Here is a 12,564-nt window from a genome sequence, read left to right on the forward strand (position 1 = left end):
GTCCTTCAATCCACATCTAAAACTCTTCCCTTACTTCCCTTCAATCTGTATCTGAAATCTTCCCGTCTTTAAATCCACATCTAAAACTCTTCCCCTCAATCAATCCATATTTAAAACTCTTTCCCTCAATCAATCCATATTCAAATTCTTCCCCCAATTTTTTTCAATCTACATCTGAAAATCTACCCCTCCATCAATCTACTTCTGAAACTTTTCATCTCCTTCAGTGTAGAGCTAAAAATCCTCCCCATCTTTAATCTGTCCCGATCTTCCCCATCCCCCAATTTCATAACTCTAACAAAACTATACTTTTTTTAACCCCAGCCTACCACTACCTTACACCATAACCATCCCACTAAAAACTACTTCCCTAGCAACCTAACCACTGTATCACCAACACTTCATTCTATAGTGCTCCTTCCAGTCCTGTCTCTATCCCCGATATAACTTTAATTCCCATGCTTCCATTTCCAGATCACTACTCTCCCGGTCCCCGGCCCACTCTCTCAGTGTTCTCTCCAATATTCACTCAACCAATATTATTTTCTCTCCACTCATTGATTGCGATAGACACAGTGTTGGCCCTGCCCCGCAATGGAAGCCAGCACAGCGTTAAATACAGCAGAGATTACCTTCCAATCAGGGCATTATATATCCTCAGTAAAGGTACACGCCCAATCAATAGAGATCAGACTACGACCCACACTCCACTCCGCAAGGGTCGGAGACACATCCGATCGTGGCCACCTAGCATCTCGGTTCTGAGGCAATATTTGATGAAGCCGAACACACCTCTCTTGGAGAAGACCTTCACACTCTGGCACAATGTAAAACCAATCTACAGAGAATCAAATATGCATCAAATCCTCACACTCTCCGACCAACACTCCCACTCCAGTGTGCCAGCGAGGATGACACAGTGAGAACGCTTCCCCCTGTACATGGCAGATTATTTCTGTGGGGATGTAATCCCCACTCCTGCTTAAATATTTGGCTATTTTTTACGTCAAAGCCTCGTATTTTCATAAAACATCTGAACAGAGAAACTGGATAGGCAATTCCTTTCAGTGTAATTGTGCTGCTCTCATATTCAGAGCACATGAAGACCAGTTCTTCCCGGAAATGTTCTACAAAAATTCAGCTCTCTTCTGCTCTGTCAAATAGACCTCTTTTTTTTTGTAAAAGGATTAGCAACAGCTAAAAGGAACATAAACATGTTCTGCAAGCACCCACGTTGAGAAAAAAGAGATCTCCCTTTCAAGACAGCACACAGTCATAAGATGATTCTCTCTAAACTGAATTCTTCAAAAGCAATTCTCAGTACAAATGTAGTTCTCACCTGATGGAATCCACACAAAACTCCGTCAGCAGAGTGCTAGCATGTAAATAACTCTTATCAAAGAGTTCTGTTCCAATTCCATCAGAATGGGGTCATTAACACAGTAATAATTACATCAAACAAACCTATGTCTATAGGATGGATGCATCACAAATTAGAAAAAACAGTTTTAAATATTGCATCATCCTACCAAGTTGTCCAAAAGGATCTCTGAGCACCATCTAACGTACTGATAACTCAGAGAATTTGTTTGAGACCAACACTGGAAGTGATGCAATGAGTGTAATACCTACAGCAGTTAGAATCAAAGAGTTCTGCAACTGTGGAACCGGTGTATATATGTCATATGTTAGTGAAGATAGAAGTGTGTGACATATAGCACACCCATCCAACGACTTCCTGCAACTATGGAACCAGTGTATATACATGTAACATACCCCCTCTAAAATAGTTCCTGCAACCAAGGAACCAATGTACAATCATCATATATGGCCCTTTGGGGGCTAGGAGTATTCTCTTTACAGCACACCCACAACTAAAGGACCAATGTACATGGTATGTCATGTGTTACTATTGGAAAGAGTTCACACATCATTCTAACTTAAATAATTCCTTCCCCATGGAACCGGTGCATAAGTGGCATATGGAGAGATCCTATGGAGAGAGCATTAAGTATATTTAGAATACAAAATCAAAGACTTCCTGGAACTAAGGAACCAGTGCATAAACGGTGTATGATACCATAGAGAGAGCAGTAAGTATATATAAAATACCAACTCAAAGACTTCCTGGAACTAAGGAACCAGTGCATAAATGTCATATGATCCTATGGAGATAGCAGTAAGTATATATGAAATACCAACTCAAAGACTTCCAGCAACTAAGGTACCGGTGTAAAAATGGCATATAATCCTATGGAGAAAGCAATAAGTATATATAGAAAACGCACTACAAGAATTCCCACAACTACAGAATCAGTGTACATATATGGAATATTTCATGATCCAATAGGACAAATCAGTATGTCCACACAGACTTCCCACTCCAAGAATTCCTGCAACTAAGGAAACGGTTTCATTGTAGTGAATAGCCAGAGGCACCCAGCTCCTCAGTCTGAGAGTTGAACATGGAGGGTTTCACACTCAGCAATGCAAGGAACGGTGAAGGATCTGTAGCATTAACATTTACGGAATATGATAACACCTTAAGGATGCAATCTTAATTGGGAGAAAAGTAACACAGGGATGCAGATCTGAAACATTAGAGAATCTGGGATGTCATGATGATGGGAAACTCATCTTCTTGTTCTGCCGATCATCAAGGCATGCCTGTCACACGGATGCTTACTAATCACAGGCTCTGATATTCAAACTATACTAGGCATGCCTGTCACAGGGATGCTTATTAATCACAGGCTCTGATATTCAAACTATACAAGGGATGCCTGTCACAGAGATGCTTACTAATCACAGGCTCTGATATTCAAACTATACTAGGCATGCCTGTCACAGGGATGCTTACTAATCACAGACTCAAATATTCAAACTATACTAGGCATGCCTGTCACAGAGATGCTTACTAATCACAGGCTCTGATATTCAAACTATACTAGGCATGCCTGTCACAGGGATGCTTATTAATCACAGGCTCTGATATTCAAACTATACAAGGGATGCCTATCATGGGGATGCCTATTCATCACAGACTCTGATATTTAAAACTCTACAAGGGGTGCCTATCACAGGGATGCCTATTCATCACAGGCTCTGATATTTAAAACATACAAGGGATGCCTATCATGGGGATGCCTATTCATCACAGGCTCTGATATTTAAAACTATACAAGGGGTGCCTATCACGGGGATGCCTATTCATCACAGACTCTGATATTTAAAACTATACAAGGGCTGCCTATCACAGGGGTGCTTATTCATCACAGGCTCCGATATTTAAAACTCTACAAGGGATGCCTATCACGGGGATGCCTATTCATCACAGGCTCTGATATTTAAAACTATACAAGGGATGCCTATCATGGGGATGCCTATTCATCACAGACTCTGATATTTAAAACTATACAAGGGATGCCTATCATGGGGATGCCAATTCATCACAGACTCTGATATTTAAAACTTTACTAGGGATGGCTGTTATACAATGTTTCATGTACAATGTTATAAAGATAATCATGAATAATACCCCATACACCCAAAAGACTGAACACCATGTCTTTTCCACAATGTTATAATGATACTCTTCTATATACAATATACACTATATCTATGCGCAGTTTAATAATGACACACTATACGCCCTAAAGCTTGTATGCCATTCCTGTACTACAGTATAATACAAACTGAACATTATATAACCGTGACTCTACATTCCCCAAGCCAATATGCATACCAATTCCACAACGTTATAATGATCCAACTATTGGTTAACACTCTATATTATATAACCATGACTCTACATTGCCCAAGCCAATATGCATACCAATTCCACAACGTTATAATGATCCAACTATTGGTTAACACTCTATATGATCACAGAGCCTGTATATCTTACCTATGCAATAACGTGGTGCCAATACCTTTGAAGAATTCTTTGTATAGCCAAAAGGCATGTATTCCATTCCTATTCCACAGTGGCACCGATACCGTTGAAGCCTACACCATGTGATCATAAAGCCTGCATTTCATCCCCCAGCACAGTAGCAGATGTTTCAGTGGTGGACGAGGATAATCAAGATTGTAGTTACAAATTCAATGACTGCTGAATGACTGCTGAATGACTGCTGAATTCTGCAAGAGCAGAAATGCTGCATTTTGTCAAGGTAGTGTTCCCAAATATTAAATAATATTTTCAAAGTCCTCACATTTCGCAAAAATAATTTCCATCGAAACACTTGTAAACTGATACCATATGATCTATTGTTATGCAAAGAACACCTTTAAAATTGACTGTGTATATATATAAATGACTATGTAGACAACATACGCACAGGTATTTAACTGATGAAACTACATTCTTCCACAGGAGCCAGCTGCTCAAAGCCTTCATTGTGGAGGATCTACTGTGAGCATTAACTAAGCATACACAAGGCTATAGAATTACACACAGTGGTTCTTAGTAATCTATCATTTACCCATAGTACTGCTGGCACCGGAGGAATCTTGTCATCATTATCATGAAGCCATCAGGACTGAGGGTCTCTCTGACTTAACAGAACAGACGGTCATCAGAGACATGGGTGAAGATAGTCCGTCTACGTGAACACAATCACCTGTCCCTTCCAGATGACAAAGCCAACCCTACGGAACAACTTAAGCCGTAGAAAGCTCCACATTACCTCCTTTTTTTCTCCAGCCAACCTTAAAAAGACAGCAAAGAAGATTTTCTCTCACCTTGCTCCGCAACTATAATCTCCTGAATGTTTCCTTGTGGTACACATCACATATGGTATCTGACAGTCAGCCAACTGACAGCCACCACGACTCCTCGTACCGTTATCCGACAAACTTCATATACTCAAAAGGAACTTTGTCCTGTATGGCTGTTGTAGCTCAAGAACCCACACAATAATCCAATTCCGTAATTCGTCAGATGATGTCCACGCTCATGTCACCGTAGGCGCCAAATCTGAGAAGCACATCGTCTTTTCCTTCTCCCTTACCATGTACTCTCAGAATGAACCTGCATCCCGCTATATGATCACTGAATATCTGGTCAATACGAGTTCAGAGTTTAATCAATGGTTGAGCGTAGAATGCCTTGGCCAGCCACTGAGTGTCGCCGACACTACTGCTGACACCTTCGTCTCTCGCTACTGAAGCCCTCGAGCTTCTGCCGCTCTCCTTCTTTCTCTCCTGCACAAATACTCGTCGTGAGTTTGCCTGTCGTTGGCTCACGCAGGTCTACCGGGCACAATCAATAGCGGGGACAACATACAAGCTAGTGATCCAAAACACAAATTGCAACAATTTCCCCATGAATATGTGCAAGGAGAAGTTGTCTAGGTTCAAATGCCTTTTCCTGTGTGTTGTCATCAGAAAGTGTCATTCCTCTCATGGTCTTAACTTAAGTGTAATTTATGTTCCGCTGATTCTTCCAGGATGGTCTTCTCTCAACATCTAATGTTAACATAAAATATTCTACTGTACTGAAAAAGTAGACATTTTGGGGGAAAATCCACCTTAAATTACTGTCAATTTTCAGCATTTTAAACACAAACATTAAAAATGATTAAAACTGATCAACAAATTCCACATTTGTTCCAATGTGCCATAACAATTTGTATATCCGTACAGATCTGCTTTATGATAAAAGAAAACATTCTCATATTCTCTTTGAGGGCTACTGAATAAAAATGTTAGCCTTTCATAATGGCTATAACATCAAATTTCATTTAAACATTAAATTTTTATCTCTGCTAACAGAACTGCCAATCCAAATGAAGAACAAAATTGGACATTAACTATGCAGATCAAGGGCTATAAAGTAAAGCAGTTTGTCCCTTGCAAGGAATAAACATCAGCTTTGCTGCAATATCAGTGCTTATCTGATCATACACAAACCTTCATAAACAGACATTTACATCTTCTCCATGTTTAGTACACTCAAGTATGTGTTCAGCAAGCCTGGGTTTGTCGATGAGACTTTCAGCCATTATCTCACATTGAATACAATCAATATCCTATTCAGGGCTACTAAATGCACTTAATATATCAGACACACACAATTTAAGATGTTTTATAACCATCTGGTCAACAATCGTTACGAACAGGTGGGTTATTTTTATAAACAGTGATGTAGTGCAGTTTCTTCATATACATTGAATACATTATAGACTGTTTTACCGAGTGTAAAACATATGTTCTTACCAGTACGCTGACCCTGTGATAGTATGTTTAACACACCCACATAATTGATTTAATTTTTTTAAACTGGAAGAAAATATACAATTTTCAATTCAAATTTAAATTTAATCCTAATAGACACACTGACTGTCAGAGAATTATCTTATGACATTTATATTTTGGGGTATCTCAATGCAAGACATTCTAATTTTGACAAGTGTCATACGTTAAATCTGTGCCTTGTTAATTAAAGTTGAAACTTGCAGAGTTTCTGTAACTAAAGGTCAATGCATGAGACTTCACAGAAACCATAGGCAAGAAGCTCCTGTGATCAATAAAATGTTCAAATATAGATTTTTCAAAAAATATTATCAAGAGAAATGTAATTGCTTTTGTTTCCTGGTGATGAAATAATTTCATCAAACATGACATTTAGGCTCATGCCACTGCTAAAAATACTCTCTGAGTGGCTAGTCGGCATTGTACTCCTTATAGCATGAGCTAGGACAACACTCGTAATAAAGTATTGGATTTTTTTATCTCGATGACTCTCAAAATTTCTTCATCAATTTCCAAATTGACAGAAGGAATCATGAAAATCAAACCAATTTCTTGACCTAAAAATGTATTACTTATTGATTCCTTTAACGTCCCCCCCTTTGATGTGTGATCGCTTGCAATGGATGCTCGTCTAACATAATTACTGGACCACTGTGAGTCTCAAGGTGTGTCAACTGATCTCACCTACGGCTATCTCATCAGTATCTCCGGAAGTAGAAAACCTGTCCTTGGTGATTGCTAATCAAGCGAGATATTGTGACAGACATAACAATGAAATCGGCATATGCCAATAACTGTTTTCTTGAATAACACATGTTTAGCCTATGAGAATGGATTACGCCATTCAGGCATAAACAAACCCGGATTGTTATAACCCGAGGCAGAGGTGACAATTACTGTTCACAGGTAATCAAGAAATCAACATGTTTTCATTGCGTTGATTGATTGGATTAAAATTGCCGATCTCAACATTACTCTGAATCAACCCCAAGCATTGATGGCATCTTGGTGAAAAGTTGGGTGTTTCAAATTTCATGTAAAATAACAGATCTGATTTTAATCAAACCATTTGGGTTTTTTAATTTGATAATCTTTGTAGAATACCAAAAGTTGAGAAGACTTCCAATTTATAATGTTTTAGTAATGTAGAAGATGATTTAATTGAACAAACGTTTTATTAGATGTTTGAGAAAATTGGGTAAAATTGTAAAGGGAGTTGTGACAGTCGAGCGAGTGAGTGAGTGAGTGAGTGAGTGAGTGAGTGAGTGAGTGTGGCTTACAGGTTAGAATTGGTCCCCAGAAAGCTATGCTGGTTGTAACAGGCAGGACGAGGTGGTCAGAATTGCTCAAAAAGTTTTTTTGATGCTTTATTTGCACCATGATAATATTCCATCTATCCATGCAAGGTTTAATTGACCTTTAGCATTACAGCTCATCAGTACAATGCATTACATATTTCAACTTTTGATATCGATGACTGAATATTACCATACATATGAACAATGAATAAGTCTATAATTCCCTTTTTCTTGATTGATATACTTTGTAAAGAAATTTGCCAAGACATGACATCTATGACATCTGCTTTACATTAGTTATAGTAAAAAACGGTTTAAGTTTACTATGGAGGGGGAGGGGGCACCTGTGGCCCAGTCGTCTAAGGCGCCACTATTCGCTGTGCAGAGTTGCATCCCTTGAGCATGCTTGAAACCTATGATTGTGGGTTCAATTCCACAGACTGCCATCATATAGCTGAAATATTGCTGAGTGTGGCGTTAAACATCACGCAAACAAAAAAAACAAAAAATTGTAGATAATTCAGTGATTGGTATTATGAACAAGAAAGTCATGCAGTCAATAATGTCACCAACTCTAATTTAGGTGTCAAATAGAAAAACATTATCTATGAATCAAACTTCGGCTTGTGTCATAGTTTTCTTACATTTCTTCAGCTATAGACATAGTGGACTGCAAGTTCAAACAAAACAGGATTCTAAATATAGCGACATGTACACATCTATTTTACACCCAAACATTAATTTGTTCTTACAGACAGGTTCATGACAAGATTTCATGATGTTGTTATAACTCATTAACTTATAAAATGCAAAAAGAAAATTGCATTGTATATTTGTTATTTCTGGGGATACATTCACATGTCAAATATGAGAAATTTGTGTATAAAGTATCTGATTATTCAAAGTTTTGCTAAGACAGAAATTAAAGCAGTGGAGTGCTTGCTCACACAGTAAAGTTTCGTCTTTAACATAATCACATACAAGACACAACTTTTTCAAGTACATATGTATTTGTTAGAACCAACACCGAAACGTCGCTCTTAATTGTAATAAAGAAGTTGTTCATCTATAAATTCTTATCCTTACTTAGTACTCCAACTTCTAAATGTCCATCAAAGAAGACAAAAAATTGTACAATGCTTAAAACGTGCCTTGAAAATCAAAATATACCTTGATGTACAATGCTAATCAAATGACTACATACCAGGAAATCATTTACCTTTTAATGCACAGTCAGACTCCTAATAATGCCATCTCTCTGTAATACCACATGGGAAGCTGAGGCAGTTCAGTACGGTTGGACTGGATATATTTCTAATCTATAAACCAAAAAGTACTGATGCCTACCTGGGCATACTTAAAATGAAATTATATTCACAATATCTTACAAAGCCAGTAGTTTTATTTCCGTTCACTGGTAGATAATACCACATGACCTTTCCAGTCGTCCTTCAATACTTGATAATAGGCAAGAATAAACTTGTAGGTCTACATTGCTTCAGATATGACAACCTTTCTTTAAATAAAACATAAGCCATTGATTTTGTAAAAAAAATTTCTCTTGGGATGGTACAATGACGAATATAAATGAAAAAGTCACAGTGAAGAAAGCAACCAGCCATTGTGCAGACAGTGGTTACCTTTGGGCTGACGCAGGCATACATAACACTTAATGAAGGGTGCAGTCTCAATATGGATGCATAAATAATTCCCTTTATGATAAGGAGACAGATGCTGCATCACATTGTGATGTCATCGTATGTTCTTCAAGTCATTGAGCATGATCATTTCATGTTTATACACTCCTGCCACTTACCTCTTGTGTTCTGAATGTGAAGCACTTCTGTTGGTGGCATATCAAGAAAACATGAGTGTGTGTGTGTCAGTCTGTGTTGCTGATGGTTGGTTCAAAGAGATTTGAAACCTGGAAATTTCCGGGTCTGTCATAATTGTCCAAAATTGACCTCACAATTTTGTTAATTCATTGTACATCATTCCCATCAACCTTATATCCACCATCATCCTTATATCCACCATCATCATTATATCCACCATCATCATTATATCCACCATCAACCTTATATCAACCATCATCCTTATATCAACCATCATCCTTATATCAACCATGAACCTTATATCAACCATCATCCTTATACCAACCATCATCCATATATCAACCATGAACCTTATATCAACCATGAACCTTATATCAACCATCATCATTATATCAACCATCAACCTTATATCAACCATCATCCTTATATCAACCATCAACCTTATATCAACCATGAACCTTATATCAACCATCATCATTATATCAACCATCATCCTTATATCAACCATCAACCTTATATCAACCATCATCCATATATCAACCATCATCATTATATCAACCATGAACCTTATATCAACCATCATCATTATATCAACCATCAACCTTATATCAACCATCATCCTTATATCAACCATCAACCTTATATCAACCATCAACCTTATATCCACCATCGTCATTATATCCACCATCAACCTTATACCAAACATCATCATTATATCAACCATCATCCTTACATCAACCATCAACCTTATATCAACCATCAATCTTATATCCACCATCATCATTATATCCACCATCATCATCATATCAACCATCAACCTTATATCCATCATCATCCTTATATCAACCATCATCCTTATATCAACCATCAAGCTTATATCCACCATCATCCATATATCCACCATCATCTTTATATCCACCATCATCCTTATATCAACCATCATCATTATATCCACCATCATCCTTATATCAACCATCATCCATATATCAACCATCATCATTATATCAACCATCATCCTTATATCAACCATCAACCTTCAACCTTATATCAACCATCATCATTACATCAACCATCATCCTTATATCCACCATCATCATTATATCAACCACCAACCTTATATCAACCATCAACCTTATATCAACCATCATCATTATATCCATCATCCTTATATGAACCATCATCCATATATCAACCATCATCATTATATCAACCATCATCCTTATATCCACCATCATCACTATATCAACCATCAACCTTATATCAACCATCAACCTTATATCAACCATCATCATTATATCCACCATCATCCTTATATCAACCATCATCCATATATCAACCATCATCATTATATCCACCATCATCCTTATATCAACCATCAACCTTCAACCTTATATCCACCATCGTCATTACATCCACCATCATCTTTATATCAACCATCATCCTTATATCAACCTTCAACCTTATATCAACCATCATCATTATATCAACCATCATCCTTATATCCACCATCAACCTTATATCCACCATCAACCTTATATCAACCATCAACCATATATCAACCATCAACCTTATATCAACCATCAACCTTATATCCACCATCATCATTATATCCACCATCATCCTTATATCAACCATCATCCATATATCAACCATCATCCTTATATCAACCATCATCCTTATATCAACCATCAACCTTCAACCTTATATCCACCATCGTCATTATATCCACCATCATCCTTATATCAACCATCAACCTTATATCAACCATCAACCTTATATCCACCATCATCATTATATCAACCATCATCCTTATATCCACCATCATCCATATATCAACCATCATCATTATATCCACCATCATCTTTATATCAACCATCAATCTTATATCCACAATCATCATTATATAAACCATCATCCTTATATCAACCATCAACCATATATCAACCATCATCAACATCCACCATCATCATTATATCCACCATCAACCTTATATCAACCATCATCATTATATCAACCATCATCCTTATATCAACCATCATCCTTATATCAACCATCATCCTTATATCCACCATCAACCATATATCAACTATCATCCTTATATCAACCATCATCATTATATCAACCATCATCCTTATATCAACCATCATCCATATATCAACCATCATCATTATATCAACCATCATCCTTATATCAACCATTATCATTATATCAACCATCATCCTTATATCAACCATCAACCATATATCAACAATCATCCTTATAATCAACCATCATCCTTATATCAACCATTATCCTTATATCAACCATCATCCTTATATCAACCATCATCCTTATATCTACCATCAACCTTATAGCCACCATCAACCCTATAGCCACCATCATGCTTATATCATTAACTTAACCACACCAATGGCCATCACCTACATTGCACATGTTGGCGTGGACATTCAACTCTATTAAGTCACTAAAAGTAGGTAATCCTCAACATCACAACACAATAGAACACCACAACAGATATTTGCTAGGTCAGTGCCTGGCCCCAGTATATGCCCCAACCCAAGAGGGAAGCAAGTCTTCAGGCCAGTAGGTTCTGTATAAATAAAACCAGCAACCTCTCCAGACAGCTGCACCACCATGGAATGGTACACAAGTGCACATCTTAAATGCCCATCGGCTGGCACCTCCCCAACACTAAACCAACCATCACTGTCGGCATCGAAAGGTCTACCATATCTACCACAGTGTTTTTGCTCTTAAACAATCATCCTTCCGCCAGGGAAGAATCATTTACCATAATCTGCTATCGTCTGCAGGTCAGGCCATAATGACCACTCCTCCAGGTTCTGAGAGCGTAATTCACCAATAGTCATCCATCACGGAGGAAGGAAGTGTATTTCTGAGGTCAGCCGTGTTTCAAGACTTGTCTCCATGTTCTATGTGTATTACCATATTCTTGAGACATACAAAGTGTGTTAGCGACTGCAATTTCCATATATGCCACACTCATATCCTGCTACACCTACAGAAGGGACCAGGTTGCCCTGCCAAGAGAATATATGACTTCCACCAAAATGTTTCCAAAAGGAATTAATTATTAAAGATTGATTAGTGACTGATTAGTGATCGATTAATGATCACTTGATGATTGATTAATCAATCACTAATGATTGACC

General features: G+C 37.6%; 1 protein-coding gene across 5 annotated transcripts in view; it reads right to left on the reverse strand.

The window, feature by feature from the left end:
- Positions 1–12,564, reverse strand: part of LOC139444918 (neuroglian-like) — a 301,741-nt gene that overhangs the window by 187,660 nt on the left and 101,517 nt on the right. For 3 of the 5 annotated variants that reach the window (XM_071225935.1, XM_071225934.1, XM_071225926.1), the window contains exon 1: positions 4,747–5,152. The exons of the other annotated variants lie outside the window; for them this stretch is intronic. The gene's annotated coding sequence lies outside the window, so the exon portion shown is untranslated. Of the gene's footprint in view, positions 1–4,746; positions 5,153–12,564 lie in introns of those variants that run through there. 5 annotated transcript variants of the gene reach the window in all.

This window comes from Haliotis cracherodii, unplaced genomic scaffold (genome assembly GCF_022045235.1).
Source record: "Haliotis cracherodii isolate W230 unplaced genomic scaffold, xgHalCrac1.p SCAF_6, whole genome shotgun sequence".
NCBI lineage: Eukaryota > Metazoa > Mollusca > Gastropoda > Lepetellida > Haliotidae > Haliotis > Haliotis cracherodii.